The sequence below is a fragment of the Tamandua tetradactyla genome, chromosome 12 (assembly GCF_023851605.1).
Source record: "Tamandua tetradactyla isolate mTamTet1 chromosome 12, mTamTet1.pri, whole genome shotgun sequence".
Classification (NCBI taxonomy): Eukaryota; Metazoa; Chordata; class Mammalia; order Pilosa; family Myrmecophagidae; genus Tamandua; species Tamandua tetradactyla.
Window position 1 is genome coordinate 64,091,593 of NC_135338.1, and position 11,870 is coordinate 64,103,462.

An 11,870-nucleotide genomic window follows, 5' to 3' on the forward strand; every position below is an offset into this window, starting at 1 on the left:
CTTAACAGGCAGCCTTCTCACCTGCCATGCCAGAGACCAGGGTTTGTTCCCCAGTGCCTGCCCATCCAAAAAAAAAAAAAAGTGAGGACCACTTGCAAATGCCGTTTCACAACCATTGTTTTATTTGCCCAGTGATGTAGGTCCGTTTGTCAGTTCCACTTCACAGGTGGGGAAACTAAGGCTCAGAGAAGGAAAAGGATTTCTTCCATAGAGGTGGAAACTAGAAGCTTCAACCTGTCCCAGGAAGCAAAAGCTTGGGTTTCATGAGTTCCTAACCCCCTTGGGTGGGTTTTGGACTTCTGTGAATGCTGTTGCCCCTCCCTCCTAGAAACCACACACACACATGCACAAGATGGGGTGCGGCTCAGACACAAGTTGGGTTAATGAGATGGTGGGGCCCTCCGTCCCTGGCCAGGAGAGCCAGGTTGCCAGCCATCACTTCCTTAGAAGGCTCATTCATTAGTTTATTCAACAAACTGTTGGATACACACACACACACACACACACACACACACACACACACGTCATAGTCAAATCCTGTAGACACTGTACCCCAAACCCTCACCTCTCCTCATAGCCCCATCCCCTTCCCTGGGCCCAGCTGCCATCTTCCTGCTCCATCTCCAGCCCCTGCCCCCACATCCCAAGGGATCCTGTCAAAACCAAAGCCCTCCCTGCCACCAAGTCAGACCCTTTCTGATGTCTCCAACCCACCAAACCTCAGGGCCCTTGCACTTGCTGGCCCCCTGCCTGGAATGCCCTTCTCTAGGTTTGCGTGGCCCCAGACCTCCAGGCAACCGGTGCCCACCTTCTCCTGGGCCAACCCGCGGGTGGGGCCGGGAGCCGCGCTGTGAAGGGGCGGCGGGCCGGGAACGCGGGACTAAGCAGGTGTTGCTGGAGCAGTGGGAGGGTGAGAGGGAGCAGGGCGCGCTGGGGGAGGGGGCGGGCCAGAGTCTGGGGGGAGGGGGACCTGGAGCGGGAAGGCGCCCTGCGCCCGATGCGGCCCTCCGCGGGGTCCCCTCCCAGCTCTTGACCCCAGAGCCGGTGGGTCGCAGGCGGCTCTATGAAGGCAGCTCTGGCTACTGTGGTGGGGGTGGGGGCCAAGCCCGGATGGGGGCGGGGAAGGCAGCGCCCCTTCCCCGGGTCCGCCCAGCACCTGGCCCTGGCTGTGACCTTGGGCACGTCGCGGCCCGTCCGGGCCGGGTATTCCAGTCCTGCGCGGCCTGGCTGGCGGGAGCAGAGAGGCAGCACCTCCCCACAGGACCCGGGCCACCCGGGAGTCCCCAATAAATACTTGCCGCTTGCAGTGAAGTGAGTCACAAGGGGAAACAGGCCGGAGACCCGGGCCGGCCCAGGTTACAGGGCTCGGATGACTCGCGACGCTGAGAGCCGCTGGTGACTGGGTGTCGGCCCCCCCGCGGGGAGTACACCCACCCCCCAGGAGCCCCGGGCCGACGAGGCGGCCCCTTGCGGCCTCGCAGTACGCTCTCTGGGGTCGGGAGGACCGGGCCGCCGGCCAGGGGCGCAGGGCCGGGGAGAGTAGGGGGGACGGCGTCTTCGGCTTATCAGACCCGTTGGGCCGAGGACTGGGGCCCGGGGCGGGGGGACGAGGCACTGGTCTAAGCTAGGCCGCTCCCGGCCTCAGTAGCCCGCCGGGCGCATCCGACAAGAAGCGGTGGCCGGACCCGGACGGCCCCCCAGCGCTGCTCAGTACCGCACCCCTCCCGTCCCCGGCTCCGCAGCGCCTGGCGGCGACTCAGCCGCCACACCGCCCCCTGGCGGTCCCACGAGTCATCGCAGCCGAGGCTGTTCTCAGAGTCCCAGTGTGGGGACCCGACAGGGGGCGTCGGCAGCACCCGCGGTCTCGGGTTCCCCACCTCGGCTCTCCAGGGGCCCTCTCAGACCCCTTTCTGCTCACGACCTCCCGGCCCCGCCCACGGCTCGCCTCCCAGAGGAGCGCGGTCCCCTTCTTCAGGGTGCACCCCTCCCCGCCTACTCTCGCGACCCAATTCTCAAGCGCTCTCGGACTCGGGCAGCGCAGGGTGGGGAGGCCGACTCTCTCCCAGTGGAGGGGGCTGTGGGACGCCTCAGTTACTTGGTCTTCCAACCCCACCCATTGCCGCGCAGCGTTCGCGGCCTGCGAGCGGTTGTGGCGCCGGGACCCGGCAGCCAGGGTGCAAGCTGAGCAGCCCTTTGCGCACTCGAGGGCCCCACCTCTCTTCCCAGGGCGCCGGCCTTCGCAGCGGCTGTTCCTCCGCCTGGAATGTGTTCCTTCTGCTCCAGCAGTCCCGCTGCCCCTGCCTGCGCCCTCCCAGGGCTGCACATTTACGAGTTGCATGCAACGGTTGGGTCCATTTAACATATGCAGACACCGAGACTCCAGCGGTGTGAGGAGTCTGCCTCCTCCCTCCCCGAGTCTCCCTGCCCTAGGCCCTTCCGCTGCCCCTGACTCGGAGACTCCCAGGACCCGGCCGTCTGAGCCCTCCGAGGGTCCAGCATTATCTGGACGGGAGCATCAGAGATCCCCACGGAGCAGTTCCTCCGTCACAGGTTCCAGGGGCGTCTAGGGTCTAGGCCGAGCCGGGGTGTTATCCCTTGCACCCATAGTGTAGTCTGAGAGACGAGGCCCCGGGGAGGGGGGGGTGGAGGAGACAGGCCCTCCCTGGGGGGCATCATTCAAATAGTGAACTTTCCTCAAGTGCCTACTGCGGAGGGAGCAAGGACACAGATCTTGAGGCTGCGGAGGGGCATCCTGGCCCTAAAGAGAGGGCAGGGCTGGGCCAACCAGCACCCTCCCACTCTGGTGAACAAGAGAGGGGAAGAAAGTGGGTGGGCAGAAAGGTGGGCTCCACCTTATCATGCTGGTTCACACCTCTGTCCAGTCTATTTTAAAACTGCAAACTACAAACCCATACCGAAAAGCACCTAAAGCATAAACGTAAAGCTTAAGGAATTATTGAAAAGCCAACCCTGGGTATCTCCCCAGGCAGAGGAACAGAACCTCACCAGCCTTCTAAAGGCACTGGGAGCACCCCACCTTCTCCCAACCTCCCCCCATCCCCCAGAGGAGGCCACCACCCTGACTCTTGGGTTTATCATGCCCCTACTTTGTTTTATATTATTGCCTAAACACTGGCTTACTTTTACTAATTTTTGGACTCATTTTATAAATGGAATGACACAGTTTGCACTTATCTGGGTTTTTTTCTCAGTAGTAGGTCTTTGAGTTTTGCGCATGTTTTTGTGTGTGTGTGTTTGACTCTAGTTGGTTTGTTTTCATTGCCATGTAGTATTCCACTGTATACTAATGTATTCGTGCTTAAATCTAACACTTTATTCAGTGTCCTGCCTTCCCCCCTTTTCTCTCCTTTTTTTGCTGTCTTTTGGATTATTTTTTAATCATGAAGAGTTTTCCTTCTTAATTTGGAAGTTATATATGGTTTTTTCTGCTCTCCAGGGGCTCTCTCAGACCCCTTTCTGCTCACGACCTCCCAATCCCGCCCACGGCTCGCCCATGGTTTTTTCTTCATGTATGTGTCATTGTCGTCATGCTTTTAATTCTATGTGATCTAAACCCAATAAAATCTTTATTCCATTTGGTTCGGTTGATCTTTATATTTACCTGGATATCCAGCATTTTTGTTGCTCTTTATTCCTTCTTCCATGTCTGACTTTACCTCTGGGATAATTTTCCTTCTGCCTGAAGAACACCTTTTAGATTATTCTTTAGTGTTAATCTGGTGTTGAACTTAGAGCGTTTGTCTGAAATGGCTTTATTTTGCCTTCTTCCTTGACGGACATTTTTGCTGGGTATGAAATTCTAGGTGGACCAGTAGTTTCCTTCAGCCCCTTGAAGACATCATTCCCTGGTCTTCTGGCTTCTGTGGCTGAGAATTCATCTGCTGCTCTCATTTTAACACCTTTGAAAATAACCAGCCTTTTTTTTTTTTTTCCTAGCTGTTTGTAAGATGTTTTCTTTGAATCTGGTTTTTCGCAGTTTCACTATGATGTACCTAGGAGTGAATTTTCTCAGTTCCTATTTATCGTGCTTAGAGCTCACTGGGCTTCTTAAACCCATAGTTTGGAGCCTTTATTTTGCTCAGGGAAAATACTCAGCCCAAGGAGGAAGAGCTGGAGCTGAGGCCACAGAGAGGGTGGTTGACTCGATTATGCTGTGGCCACCAACAACAAGGTAGGCAGCCTCTCATGAGGCTCTAAGAAGTTACTATTACTCAGCTGCAGCAAAAATGTGTTGAGCAATTGGTGTGTGTCAGGCCATGCTCTAAAGGCTGGGGATACAACATGAGGCAAAACAGTAAAGTCCCTGCCCCCAGGGATTTGTGTCCTGGGTAGCGGGCAGGCGACAGGTAATAACCAGTGATCACTGAGGAGGCCTTTGAGCCATGGCTCCTCGGGAGGAGAGAGTTCCAGGCAGAGGAACGGCACACACACAGCCCTGAGGAGGTGGCATCCCTGGGGATGTATAAGGAACAAAAAAGGAGGGGGGTGGGCAGACCCAAGTGATCAGGTGGAAGGGTGGTATAAACCTTATTTTTCTTTCTTTCTCTCTCAAGGGAGAAGAGAATTTTATCATTAGTCATAATCTCCAGCTTCCAGTTTTTGAAAATTTTAAAAATTATTACGGAGACATAATTCATGTAACACAAGCTTCTCTACTTAAAGTGTATAATCCAGTGATTTTTAGCATATCACAATGTTGTACAACCATCCCTACTGTCCAATTCCAGAATTTTTCTGTTGCCCCAATAAGAAATACCGTGTTAGTAATCACCCATAATTCCCCACTCACCCCATCCCCTGACAACCACTAATCTACTTTCTCTATGGATTTGCCTTTAATTTGCTTTCATAGAGGCCGCAGGTGGGTGCCTGGCTCCCACAGCCTCAGGTGCAGAGAATCTCCTCCTACATGGCCAGGCTGCATCTGCAACCCCACCCCCAACTGGACCACAAGCTCCAGAAAGAAGTCCCAAGCCTGGTTCCATGTTACTGCCCACCATGGTGGGACAGGAATGAAGACAGATGGTAGGCAGAAGGGCTTCATGGACCAGAATAACTGAGGAAGTCTCCCAGAGAGGGAGGGCTTGGCTGAAGACAACCTGGGAACACCATCCCTCTCTGCTCTGCTCACATCCCCAGGGCCCTGTGGAGGCCGGTGGAGGAGAAGCCAAGAAGTAAAGACATAAAGTGGAAACGTATCTGGAGATAAGTGCTCTGTGGACAATGATAACAGGGTGATGTATTAGCCTCATGGGGCATAGGGGGCAGGGGTGGCTACGTTAGATGAGGTGGTCAAGGAAGGCCTCTCAGGGCTGCAATCTTCAGACTGAGCCAGGCTTGAGGAGTGCAGGAATGAGAATTCCAGACAGAGGGAGCAGCTGGTACAAAGGTCCTGAGGCAGGAATGAGCTTGACACATTTGCAGACTGGCAAGAAGACCAGCATGGCAGAAGTGGAGTGGGCAAGAGGTAAAGGTGGGCAGGGCCAGATTATTACCTGGATTTTTCTCCAGGTGGGATAGGTGCCATCCAAGGAGCTGATCCAGTGTATACCTACTGAACACATGCTATCTGCCAGGTTCTGCTGTAGGCACTTGGGATTCATCATGAACAAAACAGACACATGAGGAAGTCAAGCGCAAACAGTTTTTGGGTGGGCACCATGGCCAGGATCCAGGTTCTACAGCAGGAGGCTGATGATATGGAGGAGAGAGCCAAGTGCCTCCAGTGGGAAGTGGAGAGAGAAAGGTGGGCCCAGGAACAGGCTGAGGCTGAAGTGGCCTCCTTGAATCATTGGATCCAGCTGGTTGAAGAGGAGCTGGGCCATGCTCAGGAGCGATTGGCCACTGCTCTGCAAAAGCTGGAGGAAGCAGAGAAAGCTGCTGATGAGAGCGAGGGAGGTATGAAGGTAATTGAAAACCAGGCATTAAGAGATGAAGAAAAGATAGATGGAACTCCAGGAAATCCAGCTCAAAGAAACTGAACACATCAGAGAAGAGGCAGATCAGAAGTACGAGGAGGTGGCTCGTAAATTGATGATTATCGAAGGGGACTGGGAATGCACTGAGGAACAAGCTGAGCTGGCAGAGTCCCATGGCCGAGAGATGGATGAGCAGATCAGACTGATGGACCAGAACCTGAAGTGTCTTTGAGTGCTGCTGAAGAACAGTACTCTCAAAAAGAAGACAAATATGAAGAAGAAATAAAGATTCTTACTGATAAACTCAGGATGGCAGAGACTTGTGCCGAGTTTGCTGAGAGGTCGGTGGCAACGCTGGAAAAGACAATTGATGATTTGGAAGATAAACTGAACTGCACCAAAGAGGAGCACCTCTGTACACAGGTAATGCTGGACTGGACTGTTTGGCCTGAATGAAATGTAGGTCCTGCCCTGCCTCTGTTTCTCCCTTTGACCCCGACTCCACCTGAGACCAACCAGCCTGCCCAAAGCTGACCTTTTAACTGAGGGCTGATCTTTAACTGCTTTCTCCTCACCACACACCCTCACACCCATCCACCCCCAACCCCTGGCCCCATGTCTTTTTCACCAAACTGTCTCTGCTGCTCCCAGAGACTGCAGCTGGGCTAGGGGCTGAGCACCTCTGGGAACAACATGTAAGGGAATGTGAGCACAATGCAAGTGTGTTTAAAAGCATATTGTGGGCAGTGTGACGGTGGCTCAGTGGTAGAATTTTCACCTGCCATGCCATGATGTACACATTTTGTAATGACCTCCCTTTTGTTGTAGTAACCGTTTGTAAAACATTCCAAAGAATTCCATAGCTCTGAAGTAGTAATCTTAATTCCTTTCTTATTTTTGGAAGGTAACTTTTCAGGTTCATACATATTGCTCTCTCCAAAGGGGAGGGAAATAGAGCGCCCACTCCCCCACCCCCACCCCCACCCCCCACCCCCACACACACACCCCACATCTCTACCTCAGTGAGAACCAAACACAGCCCAGAGAAGGACTCCATTGAGGGAAACATCATTGCTTCATACAAAGCACCAGCCAAACCAGAAAGGTGATTCTAGGAGAAAGCCTAAAAAAAAAGTAAAGTGGAGGTTTTCAGCTTTAAAGTATCCTAGGGCAAATTTATTATATTTATTTTATTTTTTGTTTTTGCATGGGCAGTCACCAGGAATCGAACCTGGGTCTCCAGCATGGTGGGCAAGAACTCTGCCTGCTGAGCCACCATGGCCCACCTTTTGCTTTTATTTTTCTCACCAGAAGTGACCAAATTAATATGGTAAGACCTCTAAGACCAAATCTTTGTCTGGTCCTCTCTCTATTCCCTTCCCAATTGCTACATAATGTGCCCCTTATACTGACATAACTGATGTACTCTCCTGCCTCCTTTTAACAAAGGAAAGAAAAGAAAATTACATTTTTGCCACAAATTTAGCCATATGGAACATCTCATCACCCTTTTCTGGGTCTGAAACTGCTGTCCCTAAAAGTGCCATCTCATGCTTTATATCAGCCAGTGCTGAGAAGTCTTGAGCAACTTATATACAGAAATTTTTTTATTTTATTTTATATTATTTTGAAACTTTGCCTCTCTGGAGTTGAGAAATCCCATCCACCCCATCTCTATAGTCTGGGCTGGCAGTATGCTGATCTTTTACAATTATTTTCCCCACCCAGTTCCCCCTTTTTAGTGAGATTTCTGTGAGGTCTGTTAGGTGTGCATCCTGCAGTTTTTTTGGCTTAAAATGTACCCTCCTTTGGTGTGGTCTCTTTTGGGGCAGATTGGGAAAAAGAGAAAACAATAATGCAACTGTTTTGGTACTAAAAATTGACAAAATTTCTTTTTGAAAACAAAAACCAGTCCCTCAAAAAAATAAACAAACAAACAAAAAAAAAAAAACAGACACATGTCCCTGCCTTCATGGAGTATGATGTGATTTGGGGATTTACAAAAACGCTGCTCAGGCATGTCTCTCCTGTCAGCACACCCACACTCATCCCTCAAGCGTGTACTTTATCTTCAATAAACTGTTCTCGCTTGTAAAAAAAACACTGCTCAATTCTCAAACTCAGATTTGAATAGTGAATAAAAAAGTATTTGCAAAGTCCCCTTGGAAGAATGGTGAGAAAGGGGGAAATTTCGATTTTCCCAAGTGGAGAACTCCTGATATTCTCACAAGCAGTGGGGACAACCAAATCAATAGGCCGAGCCCTCAATCTTTGTGGGATTTGTTCATATCAAATTTATCCCTGCAAAGGATAGACTAAATATACTTAAAATTAGTTCTATGAGCTTAAGAGTCACCCCCAGAGAACCTCTTTTGTTGCTTAGATGTGGCCTCTCTCAGCCAACACCACAAGGAAACTCACTCCTCCCCCTTCATGTGGGACATCCTCCCAGGGGTGTAAACCTTCCTGGCAACGTGGGACAGAAATCCTAGGATGAACTGGGACTCAGCATCAAGGGATTGAGAAAACCTTCTCCACCAAAAGGGGGAAGAGCGAAATGAGACTAAGTGTCAATGGCTGAGAGATTCCAAACAGAGTGGAGAGGTTAGCCTGGAGGTTACTCTTATGCATTATATAGATATCACTTTTTTAGTTAAGATGTAATGGAGAGGCTGGAGGGAACTGCCTGAAAATGTAGAGTTGTGCTCCAATAGCCATGTTTCTTGAAGATGATTGTATAATGATATAGCTTTCACAATGTGACTATGCGATTGTGAAAACCTTGTGTCTGATGCCCCTTTTATCCACCTTTTTGACAGACGAGTAAAACATATGGATTATAAATAAATAATAGGGGGAACAAATGTTAAAATAAATATAGTAGATTGAAATGCTAGTGATCAATGAAAGGGAGGGGTAAGGGGTATGATATGTATGAATTTTTTTCGTTTCTTTTTATTTCTCTTTCTGGAGTGATGCAAATGTTGTATGAAATTATCGTGATGATGAATATACAACTATGTGATCATATTGTGAATTACTGATTATATATGTAGAATGGAATGATCTTATGGTAAGATTGTGTTTGTTTGTTGTTATGTTTTTAAATTTTTTTAATTAATTTTTAAAATGCATTAAAAAATAGGCCGAAGAGTCACCCCCAGAGAACGTCTTTTGTTGCTCAGATGTGGCCTTTCTCTTTCTCAGCCAACATGGCAAGCAAACTCACCACCCTCCCCATCTCTACGTGGAACATGCCTCCCAGAGATGTAAACCTCCCTGGCAACATGGGACAGAAATCTTAGAATGAGCTGGGACTCAGCATCAAGGGATTGAGAAAACCTTCTTAACCAAAAGGGGGAAGAGAGAAATGAGACAAAATAAAGTGTCAATGGCTGAGAGATTCCAAACAGAGTCGAGAGGTAACCCTGGAGGTTATTCTTATGCATTATATAGATATCCCCTTTTTAGATTAAGGTGTATTAGGCTAGAGGGGACTGCCTGAAACTGTAGAACTGTGTTCCAGTAGCCATGTTTCTGGAAGATGACTGTATAATGATATAGCTTTTGCAATGTGACTGATTGTGAAAACTTTGTGTCTGATGCTCCTTTTAACTACAGTATGGACAGATGAGTAAAACATATGGATTAAAAATAAATAAATAATAGGGGGTACAAAAGTTAAAATTGAAAAATGTATATATTGGATAGATGGAAATACTAGTGGTCAATGAGAGAGAGGGATAAGGGGTATGGTATGTATGAGTTTTTTTCTCTTTTCTTTTTATTTCTTTTTCTGGAGTGATGCAAATGTTCTAAGAAATGATCATGATGATGAATATACAACTATGTGGTGACATTGTGAGCCGTTGATTGTACACCATGTATGGAATATTTGTATGTTAAGAATGTGTGATACCACATTGTGGTATCAATAAAAATTTAAAAATAAATAAATTACAAAAAAAAAAACCAGTAACTCAAACAGATACTTGTGTGCTGGTTTGAAATTGTTATGTACCCCAGAAAGTCATGTTCCTCTACTCCTGATCCAATCTTGTGGGGGGCAGCCATGTTCCTTTAATCCTGATTCAATATTGTAGGATGGGATGTCTTGATTAGGTTGTTTCCTTGGAGATGTGACACCCAATTGTGGGTGTGACCTTTTGATTAGATGGAGATGTAACTCTGCTCATTCAAAGTGGGTCTTGATTAGTTTATTGGAGTCTTTAAGAGAGCTCACAGAGAGGGAAAGTGCTCAAAAGTTACATAGACGCAGACACATACACATATATTTGGAAATGCAGAAGCCCCAGGAGACGCCAGGAGCTGAGAGAGCTGAGAGAACATAGACAGGAACCAAAGCTACACAGTTACAGACATTTCGAGATACTTGGAATGCCGAAGGAGATGCTTTGAGTGCCGACAGAGAAGGCAGATGCCTAGACACGGATGTTTGGAAATGCAGAGCCAAGCAGACATCGCCATCTCTCTTCCCATGAGATGCTAAGCAAGCCGAACCCAGAGTTTGCCCCAGAGAAATGAAGTGAAGGCTCACAGATGCTAAGAAACCACTGGAATAAGGAGCTGGAAGCAAGCAAACCAGGAGCAAAAACCAGCAGACACCAGCCACATGCCTTCCCTTGGGATAGACATGAGCCTCCCTTCACAGTCAAGGTATCTTTCTCTGGATGCCTTAGTTCAGACATTTCTGTGGACTTAGAACTATAAATTTGTAACTTAATAAATCCCCTTTATAAAAGCCATTCCATTTCTGGTATATTGCATTCTGGCAGCACTAGCAAAGTAAAATACTTGTACACCAGTGTTTCTAGCAGCACTGTCCACAATAGCTAAAAGACAGGAGCAACCCGAGTCCATCAACAAAGGAATGGATAAAGAAAATATAGCCTATCCCTGCAACGGAATAGTATTAAGCCTTGAAAAGGAATGAAATTCTGAGACATGCTACAACCTAGATGAAACCTGAAGACACCATATGGAGTGAAATAAATCAGACACAAAAGGACAAATATGATTTATCTTATATGAAATATATAGAATAAGAAAATTCATAGAGACAGAAAGTAGATTAAAGGTCACCAGGAGCTAGGGGCAGGGGGAATAGAGAGTTATTGCTTAAAGGCTGTAGTTTTTTGTGGGGTGATGAAGACTTTTTGTAGTTGTTTTGGTTTGCTAAAGCTGCCAGAATACAATGTACCAGAAATGGGTTGACTTTTTCAATGGGGATTTATCAGGTTGCAAATTTACAGGTCTAAAGCCATGAAAATATTCAAATTTAAGGAATCAAGAGGAAGACACCCTCTCTGAGGAAAGGTTACTGGTCCTTTCCTCTGTCACATGGAAAGGCACATGGCAAAGTCTGCTGCTCCTTCTCTCCTGGGTTCTGGTTTCAGTGGCTCTCTCCAAATATCTCTGGGCATTTTCTTTCTTCTATCCTCATAAAGGACCCCAGTAAAGGGATTAAGACCCACCCTGAATGGGCTGGGTCACATCTCAATTGAACCAAAAGGTCCCACCCACAATAGGATGCCACCACAGAGATGAATTAAAAGAACAGGGCCTTTTGTGGAGTACATAGCAGCTCCAAAACAGCTCAGGACTGAACGAGGGATACTTGCCACAACATGGATGAACCTGGAAAGCATTATGCTAAGTGAAAGAAGGCAAAGGAGCACATACTGTATGATTCCATTTATATGATGTATACAGAAAAGCAAATCTATCGATATGGAAAGCAGACCAGGGGGTGCCTGGAACTGGTGAGAGCAGAGGATGACCGGAAACAGGTTCAAGGGAACTTAGTGGAGGTGTTTCTGAAATGTTCTGAAATGGAATTGTGGTGATGGTTGCACAACTCTATAATTTAACTGAAAATCATTGACTTGTACCCTTACAACTGGGTGAACT

General features: G+C 48.2%; 1 pseudogene across 1 annotated transcript; it reads left to right on the forward strand.

The window, feature by feature from the left end:
• The first annotated feature begins 5,644 nt into the window (after positions 1 to 5,644).
• LOC143651558 (tropomyosin-like) lies at positions 5,645 to 7,513 on the forward strand (annotated as a pseudogene). Its single transcript, XR_013160038.1, has 2 exons — positions 5,645 to 6,362; positions 7,155 to 7,513. The product of XR_013160038.1 is annotated as a tropomyosin-like (transcript).
• The last annotated feature ends 4,357 nt before the right edge of the window (positions 7,514 to 11,870 follow it).